This window comes from Ochlerotatus camptorhynchus, unplaced genomic scaffold, assembly GCF_037179485.1.
Source record: "Ochlerotatus camptorhynchus isolate MF236.1 unplaced genomic scaffold, CSIRO-AGI_Acam_v1.1 ptg000105l, whole genome shotgun sequence".
NCBI lineage: Eukaryota > Metazoa > Arthropoda > Insecta > Diptera > Culicidae > Ochlerotatus > Ochlerotatus camptorhynchus.
Window position 1 is genome coordinate 3,570,419 of NW_027040595.1, and position 24,028 is coordinate 3,594,446.

General features: G+C 39.2%; 1 protein-coding gene across 1 annotated transcript in view; it reads left to right on the plus strand.

Moving 5' to 3' along the window:
- The window catches only part of LOC135699297 (potassium voltage-gated channel protein Shab-like), a 430,144-nt gene that overhangs the window by 126,647 nt on the left and 279,469 nt on the right, over window positions 1–24,028 (plus strand). The window lies entirely within an intron of this gene.

The following is a 24,028-nucleotide window of genomic DNA, read 5'->3' on the forward strand; positions in this document are numbered from 1 at the left end:
GTGATAATGAATTTTAAGAGTCATGACGGAGAGCTTGGGATTAAACCCATGATTTTCTGCTCAGTAAGCAAAAACGATCCGTCCAGGGTCATCGAGCATATCAGAACCATAACGCTTCGCGATAATACAGGACTACGTTTACGCTTGATATGCAAATAGTTTCCGAGGTTAATGTTCAATATCAAATACACAAATGATGGTGGCGATTTATTGTGCTGTGGAAGAGCTTGGGGTTAAATCCATGATTTTCTGCTCAGTAAGCAAAATCGATCCCTCCAGGGTCATCGAGCATCTCATAATCCACAGCGCTTCGCGTCAAAGTACGATTAAGTTCTCTTTAGGTATGTAACGAACGATTAAGATATGCAGAATTCATATGCCTTTTGCGGCCGGTAATCAATTTAAAATATACAAATAGTACTGCCAACGACCAGGGTTGCTTCCACTCACTTGCTATAACAAAATATTTTTCGGAATTATGCAATCATTAGATGTTTTAATGATATTTTGTACCAGTAAGTAACAAGAAGAGGGTGTAAAGTATGTGTTTGACTCATAAAACCTGTCAATTTCGCTTTCAGAGCGTCACAATCAGCGATCTTATGATTCGTGAGCGTTCACTCAGAGTGACGGCTCACGAGTCGTAAAATCGCTGATTGTGACACACTGAAACCAATATTGACAGATTTTATGTGTCAAACATATACTTCATGACTTCTTCTTGTAACTTACAAGTACTAATTAGCATTATACTACTTCATGATTTCATAATTTCGAAAAACATTTTTTTATAGCAAGTGAGTGGAAGTAAACCTGCCAACGACGACGACGGTCAAAGTTGCATGTTCGATGGTGACTTTTATTTTCTTAACGAATCATTCTTCAACATGAAAAAAAAAATCATAATGGACTATTCGAAGACACCTAACCCTAAAAACCCCGAGGAACATGCTCCTTGCGATCGAAGTCATCTCTCTGACAAATGGGAACGATGAAAATAAATCTCGATTGCTCCCCCGAAGGGACGCACCCACTCCCGCAAATAATGCATGCGATCCCTAATCCGCGCAACCGGCATCCCGCCCACGCATGATAACACCCCCATCAGATAGGGTAAATTTTCTCCTACCTGATAGCGGCGCCAGCACGCGCGGGCGATCCACCAGCTACACCAAACCGACCATCAAACGCACTCCCCACAAAAGCAGACACGTCCAGAGAACCTTGAGCCCAGGGCGCAATCGCCACCGCAAACAAACACGTCAATTAACGATTCCTCGCGAACCAAAGCCCATCTTCAAAAACTATTAACACAAACTGGTAGAGGCATGATTCTTCTATCATTTGGTATAGTCTGTCTGCGAGACTGAACTTCTATCCGCGAGCAATCGGCGACCAACTCGTCTGCTCGCAAAAGCAATAACGCCCAAATCTCAAAGCTCTCCGGACATCCCCTCGAAATGCAATCGAGAAATGTATAAGAACAATCTTCAACTGGAACGCACTCACCAAATCAATACATCCGGGAGAACATTCCCGATGCTTATCTTTCTCTCGCAAACCCGTCGTCGTCGAACGGAAAAAAGGAAACTCGGTGAGCACAACCACGAATTCACGAACTTCACCACACCCAACCGTGAAACACGTTCAGAAGCACTTTTGGTACACTTTCGATATAAATTTCATCCAAAAACACTTAATTTTTTGAAAAAATAGTTGAAAGTGAACCAACATCAACACCGATTAAGTAACCTTTCTTTTTGTTGACTTAACATATTAAGGAAGTTCATGTGTATACTAACGCCGCGTAGTTAGCGAGTTTTGAAATATTCACCTGATCAACTTTGCTGAAGACACCAACTTTCTGTATGGCCAGGATCATGAAATATTCTACGTTGGCCGCAAGTTCCATATATGAAATAATCGACCACAGCCCCTATTAGTGAAAATCCCATAAGCTGTGGGTATCCTTATTCGCGGTTCCTTATTCATCGTTACCCCGGCAATAAGGATTACTGACTGTACATCTAAAAATCAAACGCATTATTTTACTCTGCAGGCGCCATATTCTCGAGATTTGCGTTTCATTGGCCAAAAATAAAATGAAAGTGCAAAAGTCCAGATGAGAAGAGATGATTGATTTGTTCAGTGCTGATAAAAATAATTCCTTCTACACTTAACTTAACTGAAAATAAAGACAACCTTAAAAGATAGACCAACTACCTGTGTTAATTTGAAAATAATGACACAAAAAGATTTTCTTGATCAAAGCAACCTCTGAGTATCAAAGTCAACATTTGTTTTTGTTCATTCGTGGCTGTATCTTCATTATCACCTGTGTTGTTGTCAATATTAATATTCGTTTTCATCTTTGTGGGGATGATTTTGAGGATCAATTGCAAAATGGTTATTTTCATTTTACACAAATATTTCGCTGTAAAACGTGTTGTGTCGGGTTTTACATACAGATCGATGCAAAATTAATGTCTCATGCTAAATTGATGATAATATCCAGGTTTTAGGCTCTGGGGTCGGCAATACTCAAAATAATCATTTATCCCAAAATGAATTTGATTATTGAGCACTGGTGAATATCAACAAACGCGTATTCGTTGATGTATTTTGAACTAATTTGTTCATTTCGCTCGTACGTGACAGCAAAGATATTCAAAACAAAAACAATTCATCTACACTTATGTGAAGCACTACTCTTTGCATGTGAAGGTAAATGATAAAAAACAGACACAGCTGTATTTTACTGGTAATAGTATAATCGTTCTTGGCAATTTTCCTGATGACATTGTCAAAGTTGTCAGAGTTGAACTTAAGTTTTTCGTCAATAATCACGCCAAGATATTTAATTTATAGAATACGACCAATAGTCTCATCATCAATTACAACAGATACGTTATCATTTACTCGATTCCAAGAAATTACCATACATTTAGTTTTACTTGTATTCAATTTCAACTGCTTTTACTTCAACCATTTTCTTAGAGAACTAAAATCTTCATTCAAGTGTAAAACGGACATCTTCTGAATCCTTAGTTGCAATGAATACCACAGTATGATATGCAAAAAATATTAATGTCGCAAATTCGTAAAACACGTCGCATGTCATTATTATACATAATAAATAAAAGAGGCCCTAATACACTTCCCTGAGGCACTCCAAGGATATTTCCAACGAAACTGGGAACAATTTCATTAAAAACAGTTCGTTTAGTTATGTTAGACAAATAGCTTTCATACCATTAATCTGCAGTACTCGTTATTCCAAAGCGAAATTGTTTCAAAAGCGCGTTTTAGATCCAAAAAACAGCAATAATCGTCGATCATCCCGATATCCCAATTGTTCTGGTTTCAACAAAGGGTCACTATTTAAATAGTCCAACTGCTGGCTTCCCTTAGCTCAGTTGGTAAAGGCACAGCTATAAAGCAAGACCATACTGGAGGTGGCTGGGTTCGATTCCCAGTCCTGTCTATAAATTTTTCGGAATGGAATATTTCTCGACTTCTCTGGGCATAGAGTATGATTGTACTTGCCACACAATTAAACTAATTCAGAAATGATACAGGCATCGAAAGCTCTCAATTAAAAACTATGGAAGTGCATATAGAACACTAAGTTGAGAGCACGCAATAAACTAATATGCGATATGCAATAAGCTTGAAATGCGAAGAAAAAGAAGAAGAAAAAATATGCACTAATGCGTGCAACATGTTTTTTTTTTCCTTTGGTTTGTTTTTTTCCGTCGATCTTGTTTTCCGTGCTGAGCACCAATGCTACCGACGTGCCAGGAAGGCAGCTCCCACACCTGGACCCTACCTATCGACCCATCAACTCATGAACCGGGGACCAACGGCTTTACTTCCCATCCGAAGGAAGGCGTGATCAGAGATGTTATGCCTCAGAACATCCCGGCGGCGCCGACTGGGATTGAACCCAGGCCTGCTGGGGTGAGAGGTAATCACGCTTACCACTACACCACCGGCGCCGTTACGTGCAACATGTTGATGGGATGAAATTCTTCGGCTTTAATCGTTTCAGCAACTTTTTGAATAGGAACCACTAAGGATTCCTTCCAAATGTGTGGGATCTGTCCAGTCTGCAACGGTTCATTAATAATGTACAGCAAGATGTGGCAAATTACATGAAAGCAATCTTGATTAACTCTAGCATTATTAACATTATCTACTCCAACCGATTTACCGAATGAAAAGCAAATAACTCTAAGTTCGTCTAATGTAATTGGGTAAAAACCTTCAAATCTTTTTTTTTCCTTGATTTGTTTTCCGTTGATCATGTTTTCCGTACTGAGTACCAATGTTACCGACGCCAGGGAGACAGCTCTTACACCCAGGCATGGCATACCATTTACATTCATTTCGTGCATTTATTTACATTTATTTGCCTCTAAATTTTTCCATAAACAGAATTCCGTTAAATGATGTATGAGACTTTTGTAGGTTTTGATATTAACTACAACTGTTTTTCGATAACTCAAATCTGTACCTCTTATACATGATGAACTAGAGCGGGCAGAACTTGTTACTATTTTTCAGTTAATGTAATTAACATTCACTGAAAAACATAGGTAAGTTCTGTTCGCCCCGGTTCATCATGCATAAGATAAACAGATTTGAGTCATTCAAAAAGGTTGTAGCTAATATCAAAACCAAGGGCCTCCCTTAGCTCAGTCGGTAAAGGCGCAGCTACAAAGCAAGACCATGCTGGAGGTGGATGGGTTGGATTCCCGGTCCGGTCTAGGAATTTTTCGTGTTGGAAAATGTCTCGACTTCCCTGGGCATAGGAGTATGATTGGACTTGCCACTTATACCAATTATACCAATGCAAAAATGGTACAGGCATCGAAAGCTCTCAATTAATAACTGTGGAAATGCATCTAGATAGAACACTAAGTTGAGAGCACGCAATAAGCTAATATGCGATATGCAATAAGCTTGAAATGTGAAAAAAAAAATATCAAAACCTACAAATGCTTGATATACATCATTTCATGGAATTCTGTTGATGAAAAAGTTAGAGGCAAATGAATGTAAATGAATGCACGAAATGAATGTAAATTTTTTGCCATGCCTGCTTACACCTGAACCCTACCTATCGGCCCATCAACTCATGGATATAAGACCAACGGCTTTACATCCCTTTCAAGAAAGATGTGATCAGAGATTTTATGACTCAGAAAATTCCGACGGCGCCGACTGGGATTGAACCCAGGCGCTTTGGAGTGATAGGCAGTCCACCTTAAAATCCAGAACTACTTTTGACCGACTGGTTTACTTCGTCAGGTTCATGATTAATCAATGAAACACTATTGGCAATTGTTCTAATGTGCCATTAAAAGTTGTTCTAATGTGCCATTAAAATATTGCTGTTGTTTTGATGATGGTCCATCTTCCTAAGAACATATTCTTTTTTTTTTTATCGATTGTGAACATTAATTACGCGCGATTGTATACCTAAATATTCCAATGATTTTCACTATTTGACCTACAAAACTTGTTGTACCATTTATCCCTTTTCCATTTAAGAAGCAAACAAACCAAATTGTACCAGCTGTTCGAGTTTAAAGAAACAAACTTTTGTTCAAATAATTGATTGGTGCACTAAAGCATTTATTTTTGACGCAGACATTTTGGGCGTTTTGAAAACCTCGCTTGAAATGCGTTTATGATCGGTTTGACGTAGCTGTGGCCATTTATGATGTTTTCAAAGAATAATGTCGCTTTCAAAGATATTTTGGCAATTCTATGGTTTATGAGGCAATTTCAAAATTGCTCAAGCCATTTGGTCGATTCTAGGTAATTTTTGGGGTCATTCTCAAAGAGGGTCGCTTCCATCAAAAGTTTGAGAACTGCTGAGATAGCAGATTGGCCTGCCATTATTGATCATATAAATTAATGAACCTTCGGAATATGTACATTAGGGGAGTTGATCGACTATCAAGACCGCAATTTGACTAAGTTTTTCCAATCAGCTCAGGTTTTGATAGTTTCGATCCGTTTCGCTTACAATCTTTAAAGTACTCCCGAAAATCAGAATCATAAGAAAATCTGGGGCCTCTCTTAGCTCAGTCGGTAGAGGCACAGCTACTAAGCAAGACCATGCTGGAGGTGGCTGGGTTCGATTCCCGGTCCGGTCTAGGAATTTTTCGGGTTGGAAAATGTCTCGACTTCCCTGGGCATAGGAGTATGATTGGACTTGCCACTTATACCAATTATACCAATGCAAAAATGGTACAGGCATCGAAAGCTCTCAATTAATAACTGTGGAAGTGCATCTAGAACACTAAGTTGAGAGCACGCAATAAGCTAATATGCGATATGCAATAAGCTTGAAATGCGAAGAAGAAGAAGAAGAAGAAGAAAAAATCTGAACAAATTTGGCATAGATGTTAGGGACCTCAATACAGATTAAAAGAGCAGTGGGGATCAGATGCTTGTGATCCACCACACATGCTTGACCCACCCTAATGTAGATAGATAATGGTTAGCACATCGAAAGCCCTATTAGTTTGGATCTTGTGAAATTTTGCAGGATCTTGTCAATAATGGAGCAGCAACTACGAAATGCAAGCTTCCACTGATCGTAATGTACATTAAAAGAAAACAGAGCGAGGGTACGTTGGAAATCATTTCCTTAAAAACTGTCAGTTTCTTCTGGAACTTTGAACCTGCCCTCATATCATTCCTTTTAAGCACTTATGCAGTTTATTTGGTTCTTCTGTTCGGGACATAAATGCAATGTGACCAGTAGTATATTCCGTGTCCTTAGCTTAGTGCATGTCACCATTGAGAAATTATCAAGTATTCGGATTTAATACAGTTGTCATTCTTACCTTCATGGAATGGAACCGATTCTAATCTACCGTTCTGATTCATATTTCGGACACCTTCATATTTCAGACACTTTATAATTATATCTTGAAATACCTATCTATATAAGGGCTGACTAACAGTAAATTGGTACGCACAAAAAGACCTGTATTTCGCGATTCAATAAGTTTAAAAAGTCCATTAATGGCTGCATTACAGTACAGTATTAGATGGTTATATTTCTCCAGTTCGAACGAAATCTCGAACCTTCCTCTTGATAGAGCCCATCAGTGCCCGCACAGTGGAAATAGACACGGAATGAGCGCATTGCTTCCATTTTTTCCCGCATTTGCAGAATGTCCTTGACTGCCCCGCCACTTCGTCGAAGTCGCTGCTTTGAAATTGCCCAGTATTTTTCGATTGGTCGAAATTCTGTAAAATTCATTAGCTTGGGGACAAAATCGATCTTGTTGGCAGCATTCCGAGCTGGAACCGATAACAAATTAATATCTTAATGTAGTATGATACTCGATTTTGGTATGCTTGTGGTATAAAATCTTGTTTTGATATAATTCAGTTATCGAAATATTTTGTAAAATATCAAATGAATACCAAAATAACAAAATGTGATCTTTCAGTTTTTAGACAATAACACCTAAAAGAGTTAGTGAATTTGTATTAGAAGACCTTCAAACTAACAAACTATGGAATTCTGGCATCTAAAAAAGCCTCTGTTATAAGTTTGTTATTGTAATAACTAAACTATTTATTAGTTCGTTATTCGTAGAATATTTTTGAGGTCTTATTTTTGGTATTTTACCTCTTATGTCAGCCTCACTAATATCATTTTTAGGTTGCCAGTTATGCAATTTGCATACCTGAATTTGGTATTAAAAAGTTAATTTTTCCTGCTCGGGATACCACTTCAGAACCACCTTGGAGTAGTGGCAGCTGGCCAAATTGGGCCAAAAGATGACTTTGCCCCTATACTTGCGGATGAACGACAATACACGTTTTTTTCAGGCATTCTTCGATGAAAACTTGGAATGTCATCGTGGAGGATGTAACGAATGAATCCGTTTTCAGGCCACAACTGCAAATCGCTTGCCAAATCATGGCTTTCTTTGCGAATTTGTCTGCAAACACGAACATAAATCTTCCCGGCACGTCCAATTGCGATGTAATACTTTTGACCTGCCTAAAATCGAGTTTGACTTACGTTTCGTCGTCGATCAAAGTGCAGCTCTTGTGTTTCGTCAAAATACGGTTGTACAAGAGCCTTGCACGCTTTTTGGCCACGGAATTCCGCTTGATGTGCCGGTTCGGATGTTTACTGGCTTTGTACGACTTGTGTCCTTCCATGGCAAGGATCTTCTTTTTTTTCTTTTACTTTATTTAACGTCGGTCTCTGTTCCGCAATCTAGTGCCAATCACCGACGGACATCGATTGCCATTCATTGATGGCAATCGAATGTGCAGGAAGGCAGCTGCCACTTCTGCGTAAGATATCGCACCCATTCAACACACATGGGCCGGGACCAACGGCTTTACTTTACAACGACGTGACCAGAGATTTTTATGCCTCAGAAAAATCCCACCGACCTCGGCTAGGATTGAACCCAGACCCATCGGGGTGTTAGAAAGCAGTCACGCTTACCACTACACCACCGGCGCCGGCTCCATGGCAAGGATGTTCCGTACCGTTTTAAAGTTGGCGTTGTACCTTCTGGCCACACCTCGAATCGAAAGACCGGGGTTGGGTTTTTCGTAGGTCCGCTGATTCCTTTCCATACTGAGGGTTTCCTTGTAGGTTTTGAGCACTCGCAAACTGTTGATTTCGGCATCTTCAGCACTTTAACCAGTTTGGAACCGGACCACTCCAGATTTTCCAAGTGTTTGTCCACAATATTTTTTATTCTATCGAGTTTGATCATGTGCCCCTTCTCGGAACGAGTGTATTGTATTGTTGATGGACCTGGTCTACGATTCAAGGATGCATTCTGTGATGATGAGTATCACAAAAAAGGTAAAATAAGTAGCACGATCTTCATCTAAATGTAAGTATTATTAACAATAATCATAACAATCAATTCGTATATACATTGAAATACATATATAAAAGGGAAGGGATGGTCCAACAGGGCACCCCATTGAAGCGATTTGGAAGGGAAATGCCAACTCCCTGTTGATCTTCTCCCCCACTCATTGGGGCATCTTCCTGTTTGGGGGCTTGTCTTTTTGACCAATTGGCTGATCAAGTTGCTGGAAGGAGATTCTTTATTGTTCCGTAGATGCGTATAGGCGACTTTGCTTATCGATCTACCCAATCCGTTTTGGCCCTTCATACAGCGACATACCTAACATACCTCTATTTTTTTTTTTCATATTATTGAGAATAGCATACGCCCTTTCAAATGCTGCAAAAAAACTTTTTTTTTTTGTTTGCCCCAACCAGAGATATTAACATTTGAAAAGTGCATATTTTTAGTATACAAACGTCAATAACTCTTGATCGGCGAAAGATATTGACAAGCTTTGTGCAGCAAAAATTAAGATCTAAAAGTTATCTGAAGACACCTTTGCTGAGAAATTCGAAATAAGAAAAATAGATCAAAAAACTGTTTTTTTAAGAGCCACCCTAACTCAATTCAAGAAAATAGCTCTAAATCGGCCAATTTAAGAGATACAAAAAAGTTATTCGCAACAAAGTTGCTTGAAATTAGCTCAGCTATAATTTGGCCCCATAATGTATACCTTAATTTATTCAAACAAAAAAGTTAGATTTTTTATTTTAATGATAATAGGAACCACCCTAGAATTCATTGTCATAAAAATGAGGGCTTAACTATAAGGAACAACTTTGTAGAAGAGACTTTTAGTCTAAAGTTTCAATTTCAGGCTCAAAACATATCATTCCACCTAAATCTGCATTCTGTACCACTGTGCAATGGGTGGTAAACCTCTATCATCATCATATCATCAATATTTTTCTTCTTTCGAGTTCCATTTGACGTTATTTCTTAACGCGATCGACTACTTTGATCAAACTTGCACCAGTTGTTCTCTATAGAAGTGTAAACAAACCACTGTCAAATATTTTTAATTCCCAACACTAGAAGCGTGCTAGCGGCGGGCGAGGGGTGTACCAATTTACTTTTAGTCAGAATTGCTGTATGTCTGTCTGTCTGACCGATCGGTGTGAAAAATTGTATGCAGGGGTTTTTGGGGCCGGGAAAGGTTCTTATGATGGTTCAGAAATCAGAAACAGAAAAATATAGCATGCTTTTTTGAATCGGCATATAAATTCAAGCTAATATTGAATCCCGAGCAAGGCCAGGCACACTCAGGTAGTATAATATAAACAATGAAAAAAATATCACCTATGTTCCTTTAGTCAGCCCGCGGTTTTTTAATAATTTCTTATAGGTCCCTGAATGATAACATTGTTGGCGAAAATGTTTATTCTTAAAAAATAAGGTGTCCGAAAAACAAATTAATCTCATATGATTAATCGACATCAAAAAAGAATTCAAATATAACGTTGGTATAATGATCAATTAAAGTGAGATAATACATTGATTGCTATGGTACGTAGCTTAAAACCCATAGACAAAATATGGTGTCTGATGTTTGAATCCTAATTAAGTAACACTTTTTTTTCGGAAAGTTTTGATATTAGTTACTTCTATTATAGTTACTAGAAACTTCACAACTTCATCGATGAAACGAAACTAAATAATGTGTTACCATAAATGTTCATTTTCTGCAGCGCATGCCTTAAGTATCCGACATATGAATCAGAACGATACCGCATTCTTGCCACCATTAACCGTCTTGCCACCATTAACAATTCATAAAACGTAAGAAGGACTAAGATGTGTTTTTTTGACTTCTTAAACATCCTGAATTCCTTGTTTGAAGAAGTCAGGAGACAACAGGGCCCTGCAGGGGTATGAATTTGGATCCAGTTGTTTATCCAGCCGCTACCGGGACTGCAGGAAGCGAATGCAGAACCTGTGAAGAAGAATAAAATGAAGCCAGATGTTCTGTCTTGCGTTAGGTCAGGACTAGGGTTTGGTGTCTGAAGAGGTGATCTATCCCCATTTCGTGGAACTTCTACAGCTAGTAGTTGAGAGTTTTAATGCCTGGCTAGCAGGCTACACATTCGGAAATTGGTAGGCTAACAATATCTCTGGGCCCAGGCAAGTCGTGAAAATTTAATAACCATCGTTTCGTGCCAAATAAAACAAAAGGCACTAATCCGTTGAGTTGAGACCATTTCAAATTAAATTAATGACTTGATTATTATTATGTTACATCTCATCGTATGATGTTTCCGTTGATGTGCAAAACGGTAGTGGTGAAATAAAAGGCAGCGTCGGCAACGACGACGAAGACGCCACCGATTATGACCGGTGTCGGTTCGTACCTATCATTATCCACTCGGGCGCCGAACCAGCTGGCGGTTGCCAAAATGTTCATTCTATCAATTATAAAATACTGCCCGCTGCTATAGTCAGAGAGGCAAGTGCCTGTGTGTGTATAACAACTGAGATGAAAATGTAACAGCTGTTTTCGTATCTAGCCTGATGTAGTTTTCTAGCCCATGATCCCAGTTGGTAGCACTCAACTGGCTCACAGAGTAAATGAGTAGGACGGAATTTCGTAGGAAGTGAACCTAAAATAACATTTGGCAAGGGACTGTGCAAAATCATAGGCATTGCTTGTGAAACTGAAATTGAAAAAGTTACGTGGTATTTTTTCGTAGCTAGTGAAAGCTGTTTTTTTTTTGTTGGGATAAGTCACTGAACTCATATTTTATTTTTGTAATATTCAAACGAAAATGTTATAGATTAAATTTATATTTGCTTGGAAAATCGAAGATCTCAAATCTGCAGCTGATTTACTTATAATGTTTTACAAATCTACCCGTTAAAGGTAGATTTTATATTAGCCTAAATTGATTGGAAGCGAAGAGTGACAGAATGTTTTTTTTACATGCTCGTAGAAGAGATTGGTTGTCAAGATAACCGCTATGAGGTTACCATGTACTTCATCACTTCATCACTGGAAATAATATGCGTGTTGACCACCACGATCGATGTCCGGAACTTCAATGGCTAAAATGTTAAAGCGATTAATCATTGCTTTGCCGCTTTCTACAATACTTTAAGGAACCAGCTGTCACGACTATATGGTCTCATAGTGACGACTATTGTGGAGCATTGTGAACGAATTTATCACACTCACTTCTTTTACTGAGAACATGGTTCAAGATTTCATAACATGGAAAATTGTACGTGCTATTTTCCACTGTTGTGAATAAGCTAATAATTATGCATGACCGCCAAAGGATGATTTCATACTTCGCATTGCAACGGTCGAAAAAGTAGTGAATCACAAGAATTCTATAGAAATGAAGTCAGGGGAAAACTTTAATCAGCAATCGGAATTTAAGCAGTGCCGTAGGCGTAGCCTGGAGGAGGGGGGTTGATAGTCCACTTGGGAGTCTCCCTTGGAGAGGTGACACTCAAGACGATAATGTGGTTAAAATTTGATATTTCTGTTTAAACTTTATAGAATATAGAGAACTTTCTTTTTACTTCTCGGATGCATCTCTTAATGCTATAATTTTCCTGGAAGTTTGTTTCATCCATCTTCTCCCGGGAGTTACTTGTGACTTCGTTTCAAAGCATCATAAATCTCGCCTTGTTGTGCGCCCACCTTTGAAAGAGAGTCTGCCTTCTCATTGCCTGGGATTGAGCAATGTGAGGTGACCCATACAAAGGTAATCCTATATGATCATTCGATCAGCAAACATCATCTGCTCCCTTACCTTGGAAAGGAAATAAGATGAGTGCCTACCTTGTTTTATCGACCGAATAGCCTCAATCAAACTGAGACTATCCGAGAAGATGAAGTAATGGTCTATGGGCATGTCAGGAACCATCCCCAATGCGAAGTTGATTGCTGCTAGCTCAGCAACATAAACGGAACAAGGTTCCTGAAGTTTTCCGGAAGGCGGTTGAGTATTGATCGAAGACACCGAAGCCAGTGGATCCATCAATGCGTGATCCAATCTTCTATTGCAATTGACTTGTTGGTACTTTTCAGGGGAATTGAGATCGGTCGAAGTTGATTTGGAACTCCTTTAATACCCTGTTTCATGGAGAGATCATAATCAATGGGGGGACTGTAGTGGGTGTAGGGAACTGTAGAATCTAGAGTGGGTGCTCAATTCGAACATTGCTTCGAAGTTTTCAATCACAAGTATGTTACTGACACTACATTTGATCAATACTCTTAATGAGAGTTCCAAGAAACGGTTCGGCAGGGGGTTTACGCCCACTAGAACCTCTAAGCTTATATTGTGTGTTGAATGCATACAGCCAAGGGCAATACGTAAGCTACGATATTTTTTTTCCTTTGGTTTGTTTTTTTCCGTCGATCTTGTTTTCCGTGCTGAGCACCAATGCTACCGAACATCCTGGCGGCGCCGACTGGGATTGAACCCAGGCCTGCTGGGGTGAGAGGTAATCACGCTTACCACTACACCACCGGCGCCGTTAAGCTACGATATTGAATACGTTCCAATTTGATTAGGTGGCTTTTTCTTGCCGAAAGGAAGCAAAAAGAGCCATACTCAAGAACTGAAAGAATAGTCGTTTTATATAGTTTAATGAGGTGTTCCGGGTGAGCACCCACCATGTCCCGGAAATTGATCCTTTGTTGACACTTTTTTTTTTCAAATACGTAAAGTGGGTACCCCAAGTGCATTTTAAATCAAACCAGACTCCAAGGAGGTCAAAGATTGGGTAATTTCTCTGTCCAAAATATTTAGACGCAGTTAGGCTGGAAACCGCTTCCTTGTAAACACTACCAATTCAGTTTTTTGCGGAGAAAATCCCCCCAAATTTATGGCCCAGAAGGATTATCTAGGGAATTTTTCAATGATCTTTGCAAGATTTCCACACGTGGACCTCTCAGGGAAACCACGGAATCGTCTGCAAGCTGTCTAAGCAGTTATCAATATCTTTGACATAGAAATTTTAAAGTAAGGGACTGAAACATGAGCCTTGGGGTATGTCCATGTAGCTAATTCTAGAAGTTGTCAGTTGACCTAGATTGAAGGTCATTGTGCGCAATGGCCAGTTAAATTCTTCAGCAAAGTTGTTGCTTATAGTTAAAGCTACATGTGTTTAATCAAGTTTGCTAATTCAGTTCTATGCACGACAGAGCGAAGGAATATTATTTTTCCATACATTTCAACCAAAATCTCCATATAACCTTTGAACCAAAAGTGTTAGCTCCATTGGCGTAGCTAGAAATTTTTACTAGAGGGGGCCTAGCGGGGGCCTGTAGCGTTTTGTTTTGTTTTGTTAAACTACGGATAAATAGAAACTCTGGAACTGCTATTCAATCTAAAGGCGTCAAGACTATTTGTTATTTTATTTTCCTGTTCGATACATTTTCACTTCGTCCAATATTATGACCTATTATGCCGAGGCTTACTATTATTTTAATGGTGAAACATTAAATTTTATTATATTTATTTCATAACAACGCTTGGGGAGCCTTAAAAGCTTACTGATTTTGAACAAGCAATGATCATTTCAGAGGTCGTTTAAAATGCTATGTAACATGAAGCTTTAGTGTGATAATTTATTAGCTAGAGAATGGTCTTAGAAGAGGGTAGGCAGATAGTTCCGTTAGAGTATGACAGTATGAAAATTGAATAGAAGTTGAAAATGAGCGAAGGGCCATTAATGCGACAGTCTAAGTCCAACCGTCGTAGCAGACGAACTGGGCAAATACTTCGCCAAACTATCCGGCATCTCGGAGTACAGCGAAAGCTTCCGACAGCGAGTCCGCCCCTCTCTGTCCTCTGTGTCTGCCTTGGGAATTCCTCCAGACAACGACGACCTACCGATCAACAGCCCACTCTCCTGGGAAGAACTCGTGTTCGCTCTCAGTCAGAGCAACGAGAACTTGGCCGGACCGGATGAAATCGACTACCCGATGCTAAAGCACCTTCCACCCGAAGGCAAAACGAAACTTCTCGACCTTTACAACCAACTCTGGACCGCTGAAGAATACCCGGAAAACTGGAGAGAAAGCCTCGTCGTTACCGAAAACCAATGTCGGGACCAAGGACATCACTGGGTTCCGTCCCATTGCACTGACGTGCTGCATGGCTAAAGTCCTGGAACGGATGGTCAACAGGAGGCTGAAGCAATATCTTGTGGCCAAGGGGCTGCTTGATCATCGGCAGCACGCCTTCAGGCAAGGGTATGGCACCTCCACCTACTTCGCCACTCTTGGGGACGTCCTCAAGGAGGCCAGAATCTGGAACCGGTGTACAACGGCTACGTTCGAACAGTCTCCGGTCTCCTGCCCTCTACCCAAGCAACACCATTTGTTTCTAAGCGAGTTACAACAACCTTAGTGTGACTAATAGACGGTCTAAATTATGGGCAACGCACCGCATATAAAACTTCATTGTACCTTAAAAAGCGCAGAAGGTGGAGTCTCTTTGCAACTTATGTTTGTGGCATAAGGTGTTGCAAATAAGGTGCATGTAACATGATATATGAATGACACAAGTTGTAAATGAGGTTTTAACTGACTTAACTGCAATGTTTCACTGAAATATTTAAAACAATACAGTGATGTTTTCGAATACATGTAAATGACATTCAAGTTAACCACATATATGTGTTGAATATTTTTGTGAGGTGTTGCAGAAAAAGCATACTGATGTTTTTATTTAGACTGCAAAATCAGAGATGACAATCGTAGAAAAAGTCATTTGAATAAAAGTATGAAATTAATTACTTTCAAATATTGATAGCTAGTCCATTTTTTCAAACGCATCTAGTTTTATGGTGAAATTACACATTTTGCTTCGATTAAATATATACGCCTTCAAAAACTTACAAATTGATGCCACAAATTCGCAGCTTAAAAATATGTCTAAATAAAAAATTGATCTCTAAAATAAATATTTATATTCAAACTATTGGAAAACATTACAGCTGTAATGAGTATTTCACATTTTTATGTAAATAGGGTGTGAAACAGAAATAAATTGAAAAATAAGTTTTTTATATTTGTTTGTGGTGGATAACATATGGCTGCCAGTCTTACCAACAGCATTCTAATTGTGTACATTGCGGGTCAACATGTTCAGTACAACCCTATTTATATGTATGTGCGGTTGTGTTTGCGAATGTGATTAATTTTTGGTTTCAATGAAATTAGCATGATGATGACTACTTAAAATTCAAAATTATGTTTATAAAAAGTAATAATTAATGGGATGGTCAGTGGTCACTCTAAATAATGTACCCAGGCACTTTTTTTGCTCTCTAAGGCAAGGTAGCGCGCAGTTCTGACAAGCTATTCTGACAAGCTGGTAGATGCCACACCCCGTCATATCAGTGGGCAACTAAAACACATCGATAGATCCATTTAATTTTAATTGTTTTAGCTGACAGAAAGTTTAAAATAAATGCTATTAATTGTTATCAATTATAAAAATCAAGATGTTTTGACATTAAATCGCTTATGATAAAATTATGTTTTTCACCTACTAAATTTTATGTATGAAAATGTCAACCCTCCTCTCCCCCCATTCCGTTACTAAATTTGTGGATGATCCCAAATGTTGGAAAAAAAAAATAATCCAAGAAAATCATTTTTTTTCCAAAGATTTCATAGAAAATTAGCATGTAACAATACGCTTTAAATCTCATCGAAGAAAGATGGACTCCCATTAAAAGCGAAAGGTTGATTTTTTGCGGCTTTTGAGTCCATCTTTGTGCGATGATGTCTGAAAAAAATGTATTTAACTGTCAATATTCTCTAGAAAAAAATGAGAAAACTTGAGCTGTTACGGATTCTGAATAAATATACCAGCTAGCTGCTGCGTATCATCAATTTCTGGTTAATACATAAATCCTTGCTTTTTGACCCCTTGGTCGATTATAATATTACTATCCAATAATAAGTTAATGGGATCAATATTTCAACGCTTAAAGTTCATACTGTAAAACTTCTTTTCATATTTAATCATCTAGTCATCATTCACTGATCTTAAAAAAATAGCTTATAATTATAAAGCAAAGATTTCTATCGAAATTTTGACAAAATACAAATCAAAGCCTTAACCTGAACAACATTACACCATAATAAAATAGAGTCAACCAAAATGAAGAACTTAATATAGTTCTTTAATGTCCTGCACCGATAACACATCAAAACGCCCTCTCATAACCATTAACACGTGTAAAATTCTGAATTGATTTAATTTTTTTAATGCTTGGAATATTTATAAACATTATCCATTACAGCAACATAATTTTAGTCGGTAGTGTACGGTTCATCCAGATATAATCCAGCTCACTGAACTGTTGCAAACATGTTAAATAGTACGTTACAATAATGTAGCTATTTTTCAAGACATCATGAAAAGTTTACAACAAGTATTTTTTACGTTGCAGATGAGTGGATATTAAAATTAATAATTCATATTGAACTGCAAAACAACACCGCAACGATTTGTCAACATAACTGCGCCATTACGTATTATAGATGGTATCCATGTTCCAGTTATGTTGAAAATAAGTAGCAACTGCGTAGTTTGAACAATCATAGAATTTGTTGAGTATGTGCGTGTTTTAAACGTCACTTGTCAGTAGCAATGTGACATCGAGCGGTAGCGACATCGGTACAGCTCCTCCGCCAGCAGCCATCAGGTTTCAGCATTATGAGCCACTACTTCTGGCAATCCACCCGCTATTTGGTGCCGTTTCCAGTTCGCCAGCAGTTCCGGCAAATACGAGCTCCGTCTCTAACGGATCTTCAACGGCAACAATCTCCGTTCGGCGGTATCAACATATTTGCTTCCCCCAGCTCACGCAACAACCAATCCATCGTCACTTGAGGCTTCTCACCGTTCTATTTAGCCCTTTGGAACACCCGGTCGGTTGAGAGACTACGGCCACGCAAGCCGCTGTTGGCATCGTCTTAAGTCACCATCGTCCCCCGCCATCCGTAATCCTATCATCCTCGTCGTGGTCTTCCATTTCCTATGCATGCATTACGATTTCTCCGCTTTTGCCAATGTTGTCCAAAAATATTTTACAACATCAAAGTGACAAGACATATTTGAGCCATGGTAGATACTAGATGGTTACAACAAACCTTTACAGTGACAACTTGATTCAGTTCGTTGCAAAACGAAGTTTGAAAACTTACAGATTCATACGCTTAATTCGAACAAGATTGCAAATAGGTTTTTTAACACATCTTGGTTCGTCAACTTTTTAGTAACATTTCGAAACAGTTACTCAATAGGTGCAAAAAACATATAGTTCACACTCTGTTGCACCAAAGTTTTAAGAAACATAATGTTTTATGGAACTCTCATTCAACAAACACAACACAAGTTAGATTTGTTGCTCAAGTGTTTTATACAATATCACGTAGCATATAACTTCATACCAATTTGAGTGTAACATGTTTGCTCCTCCCAATTGAGGCATGATTTGACAGGTCATCCAAGCAGTACATTGAAACAGTTGAGTTTCATTATTGTGACCTAAAGTAAATGAAGCAACAAAGTTGAAACTTTGTCGTATCAAGATGTATTTCCTGTACCATTTAAGTGATTTCAGGACAACTTAAATAAAAAAATTAAAGAATTGAGATGTTTTTGGTGTTGCTTGGGTACCCTGGCCGACGCTGCGTGCGTTGAAGCCGGTATCCTACCTTTTCGGCTCGTTTTCACCGCAGCTACTGCTACCAAAGACGCTGCCTTTCTCGCTAAAACGTCGGGAAACTCGACTAGGCGAACCGACTACTCAGCACGGCCGCCGACGTAGATCTCCCTTCAGTGGCCAGGGTCCACTGGCACGGAGACAAAAGTTTGCCAACCGCACAAGATCAAAATTGACAGCTGAATCAAGGACCGCTTCAGGGCAGGAAACAACTCGTTGGCGCCGGACAGTTGTCGAAATTCTCGAGGCGCACTACGAAGGTTATGAAGTTAGGTACACCGACGGCTCTCTCTCCAGGAGTGGAGTGGGAATGGGGGTCTCCGGAGATGGTCTGCTTGTGAGCAGATCGCTCCCGACAAAATGCTCGGTGTTCTCAGCTGAGGCAGCGGCCATTCTCCACGTGGTTAAGTTACCGGCCAACCGGCCACCATTAGCCGTAACTGACTGACACAGCGTGATATTGGCCCTAACAACAGAAACACCGAAGCATCCGTGGATCCAAGGGACGGTAAAGCACGCGCCGCTCAACACAGTATTCATGTGGGTACTCGGTCACTGCGGGATCCAAGAGAACGTAATAGCCGACCACCTCGCCGGCTCTGGCCACACCGGACCCAGGTCCACCGGCAATGTACCGCTTCAACATGTCAAAAAGTGCATCAAGCGGACGATTCGGAGAGCCTGGGACACCGAGTGAGAGATGAACTAGCCTAAGGCTAAAAATCTCTTAAATAAAGCTTAAAAAAAAAGGACACCGAGTGGAGGAACAACAGGACACACCACCTTCGGGAGATCAAGACGACCACTGGAACCTGGGAGGATCGACCAAACTTAAGAGAACAACGAGTGGTGTCAAGGCTGCGCACCGAGCACAGCAGAGTCTCCCACAACTTCGGAGGAACACCAAACCTGTGGAGTGCCAGCCACCGTGGGGCACATCCTCGTGAACTGCGCGGAGCTGGAGGACCTTTGGGCTGCCTTCGGTTTGGAGTCAATTAGCATTCGGAACCTGTTCCCCGGCAGCAGCCGCCCTCATCACCTTCCTAAAGAAGGCGAACTTTTACCACTATATCTGAGTGTTCCTTGTTTGTATTTCCGTTTTGTTGGCCCTTTTGGCAGTTTTCTACACCTTTTCATGATAGCAAGATAAATGTACCACAGCCAATATTGCGAATCTCCTTCTGAGAACCCATTTTTTAGTCTCCTTTTTTATACTATCTTAAGAGATGAACTAGCCATATGACTTTAAGGGGGTAGTACACTTTGAACGTCCAAAAAGTAAGGCATTTTCGTTAATTTTTTTAAGCAATAAAACACTCAGGGAGGGCAAATATGTTATAACCCATTTATTAGTCATCCTTCGAACTACAATTTGTATTTTTTTGAACTCGATTGGCGTCTCCCCGTGGCCGGTGCACCAGGTCGCGCGGGCGTCCTCGCGCGGAAGTCGGAAAACAGCGTGGGAAAATACTCCTTTCCATGTGATCCTGGAACAAAAATCGAACAAAAATCCTGATTAGTAATGAATTTTTTTTTAATATTTTTTTTCAAAAGTTGTGGCCTTAGGAAAAAAAAAGTCTATTTTTTCACCCTAAAAATGCTTACAAAATCGTGGATTAAAAATCCATTTTTGACAAAATCGAAAATGTGGATACGTATTTCTAAGCAGAATTTAATTCTGAACAAGAAAACCTAGGCGATATCCAAATTTGATGATAACTGGTTAGAGTTATTTCCCACGCCAGTTTGAAAAACCCCGTTTTGAGATAAACGCGTTTAAAGATAAAAATGCTCTCTCAGCGCGCCGGTACATGTTTTAGGAAATCGCTTCGTAAAGCGGTAAGGAATATTCTGGCGGACTTGGAGTCTTTTCTAAATTAAAGTATACATCCCAAGGAACATTTTAAGCCAAAAAAATGCATTTTTTTTTAAATCAAAGTGTACTCCCCCCCTTAAATCTCTATAATAAATAAAAAAAAACACACACACACACTATTGAATACCATACAGCCACCGCAAAATATTTTACATGAGTGTCTATATTATGCACCCAGCCTATCACCCGTACTGATTCCTGTAGGCTCATAAGGCTTCAAAAAAGTGTCCTGGAATTATATGGTGAACCCCGAACAATAATGAGCTTCCCTGAAATTAAATAATGTTCCACGTCTACGAAGATCCCAAAACTTAATATTAGTTTTCACTTCAACACAGTTTTCTAAACTTTTCTAAAGCTTCCTGAGTTTCCAAGAATTTTCCTGAAGGTCTGCGAAGTTTACAGAATTTCTACTAAGTTTCGTTAATTTTTACGATTTTCCCAGAACTTCTTAGAAGTCCTTGAAGTTTTACGAAGTTTCCTGAGGCTAAAGAAAAATCTCGAACTCTTGGTCAACTCGTAGAGCCTGAAGACGTCTTATTATGCTATCGATATAATAAAAATTCTCGACATTGCTTCCTCTGGTCTAGAACATTAAGAAACCTAGGCATTCATACAAATTAATTTTAATAAGAACTAACCTCGCAGCTGCTTAACAAAATACCGGTTTTCTCACCTAATGGCACAAATTAGGGGGTTGGCCTGGGGGTTTTCCCGTAAAAAATTACTCCCATATAAATGTGGGCTAGTCTACTTTGACATTGAGTAAGGCCATGTGAAGTTTTTTTTTTTGTAAATTTAATGCTGATTCAAGCAAATTAACACACGACTAATCCCCCACCGCTCGCAAGAATTTGCTTGTCCTCTATAAATGTGTGTTGCAAAATATATAAAAATGTTCTGATTGATAAGGGGTAGCCCCTGCATAACCCGTCCCGAGTAGCACCCAGTCACGCTGTGCCACCTATCAGGAAGTACATGGGTGGGAAGAGATTCAATTGAGAAGAGGTAAGAGTTTTCTGCACTCAAAACATAACAAAATATCCTTCAGTTCCGGTTAAGCAAAACTTTAAGGATTCTACGCTTAATATTAACGTTCTTATACGAGGGAAATGTTTACTCCATAAGCAAATATTGCATTTTATCCGAGCTGCAGAAAGAATCAGAAGCACGATTTCCATAAAAATCACATCGCGTGTTAATGTAGTGTGCATAATTGGGATACCAGTGCAATGGTTGCAATAATAGTCGGTACGATAAACCGAGATTTATTGGGCGAATAATAACCATGTGCCACAGAGAATTCTTTCTGACGGCATGTTTATTTATCATGATTTCCATTGCTGACTGTATAAAGTTCATCATTTGCATTCTTACATCGAATACTTGAGCCAGTTCATATTCTTTTTTTGATTTTTAAATGATGTGGTTCGACGATTGTTTCCATGTTTCCACCTTCACAGTCGTAAAACGAAGTAGTGCAGAGAGTAAATTTAATCATTATGTTCAGTCCGCATCGTGCTCTCTTGCCGTGCGGGTCTATTTGCTTTTTGCTTAAGGAAGTGTTACTACTACCTAAAGCTACAACAAATTTAAACAGCACTTTTCAGTGCTCAACCTGTAAAAAAAAATTCTACCTTGTTCAACTTTTATTCCTCTTCGATCCTTGTTTGGACCCTACCCGAGGTAATCCTTCTTGGATATCGATTTGGAAAATTCCTCTTCGATCCTTCAGATTCTTATAGTAATCTGCTTGGAAGTCGATTTGGATAAAAATTTACTGCCGCCATGGCGCCTAAACGCAAAAGAAAGGGGCAAACTATTGATCCCCCTTCTGATGAAATTAATTTGAGTAATCAATTTGATTTGCTCACGGATGCTGAGAATGATCCATCATCCAAGAAAAATTCTAGTAAACTTTCCCGGCTTAATGCCAAGAAGGAAAAGATTCCCCCTATTGTGATAACCACTTCCGATTTCCATGCTCTTCGCATGGAACTTTTGAACTTCGTGAAAGTTAAGTTTTCACTACAAACCCAACAAACAATTTTAGCTGCAGATTAGCTTATACAGCCAAAATTTGCCTTATGCAGCTAATTTTTGCATGTATAAGCTAAGCTGCAGCTAAAATTGTTTGTTGTGAATTGGACGACGGGGTGAATGCCGTGTATTGGCTGAAACCTTGGACGGATTTAAATGTCTTCTCAAGTATCTTACTGAGAAGAACCACAATTTTTTTTACTTACGACACCAAAACTGAACGTGTGTTCAAGGTTGTCATGAAAGGACTGCCCAGTGGTGAATCCCTGGATCAGATCAAAGATGAACTGGCAAAATTACTTCGAGTTGTGCCAAGTAATCAAAATGAAAATGAATTCGCGCAACGGGATTTCTAATGATTTTTATTTAGTTCACTTCAAGTCTAGTGAACTAAACAACCTTAAGGCCTTAGAAAAAGCTAGCCTTATGCTCCATGTCCGAGTGAAGTGGGAACACTTCAGGAAGACTGGAGGAAATTTCCAAAACCTCACTCAGTGCCGTAAGTGCCAGGGATGGGGTCACGGAACTAAAAATTGCTACATGCCAGCTAAATGCATGAATTGTGGTGATTCCTCTCACGCAAAGGACGACTGTCCTGTGAAGGAAGATCCTAAGAAATTTAAATGTTCAAATTGTGGTGAAAACCACAAATCCAATTTTTGGTAATGTAATACTCGCAAAGCGATCCTACAATCTCGTTCTAACCGACAGATAGGAAACGCTCCACGTTTCCGAACAGGTACAAATTCCTCTGCTGTTAACAACGGTCAGCGAGGAACAAATTCTACATTCGTACCCGTAGGTACAAATATCAACCTTGCTTCAAATTTTTCATCTGTACCTACTCCCCCGTTGCTAAGATCTTTAGTTTTAAGATATCAATTGTTATACTGACATGCAGGTTTAAAAAACCTGTTTAAAATACTGAATTGCCAAGACACGAACAATGTAAAAATGCTTAGATATATATCATAACAATTAAGGCTGGTAAGTTACTGTAGTAACTGGAGCACCTAGGTTAAAATGAAATGTAATTTATTTTGAATTTCAAACAAATAGAGTTAAAAAAAAATCATTATATTCTACTATCAAAGTTACCTGCATTATTAAAGATAACCCGTTTTACGGTACCACATGTACCACATGCCGTACATCTACATGAATGGTGATACAGATCTATGAAGCAATCGATGGGGGCGCTTGGTCGTTATTGACTTGCTTCCATGAGTCACATTTGAATGTATACTATTGCACTTGATATTCGTTAGAAAGTGTTCAACCTTTAAACTGCCGTTGGAAGCATAACTTTCCCATCATATGTATAGGAAACCCCATTGCACATCCCAAGTAACAATGCAAGTTTCATAGAGGTTTTAAAGCATTCTACAAGATTAATGGGGATGGGGTAGTTATGCGTATAGCAAATCAATCAACGTATGTAGTGACTCACAGCGAGTAAAATTAGAGGGTTTATCCCATGAAAAATGGTGTC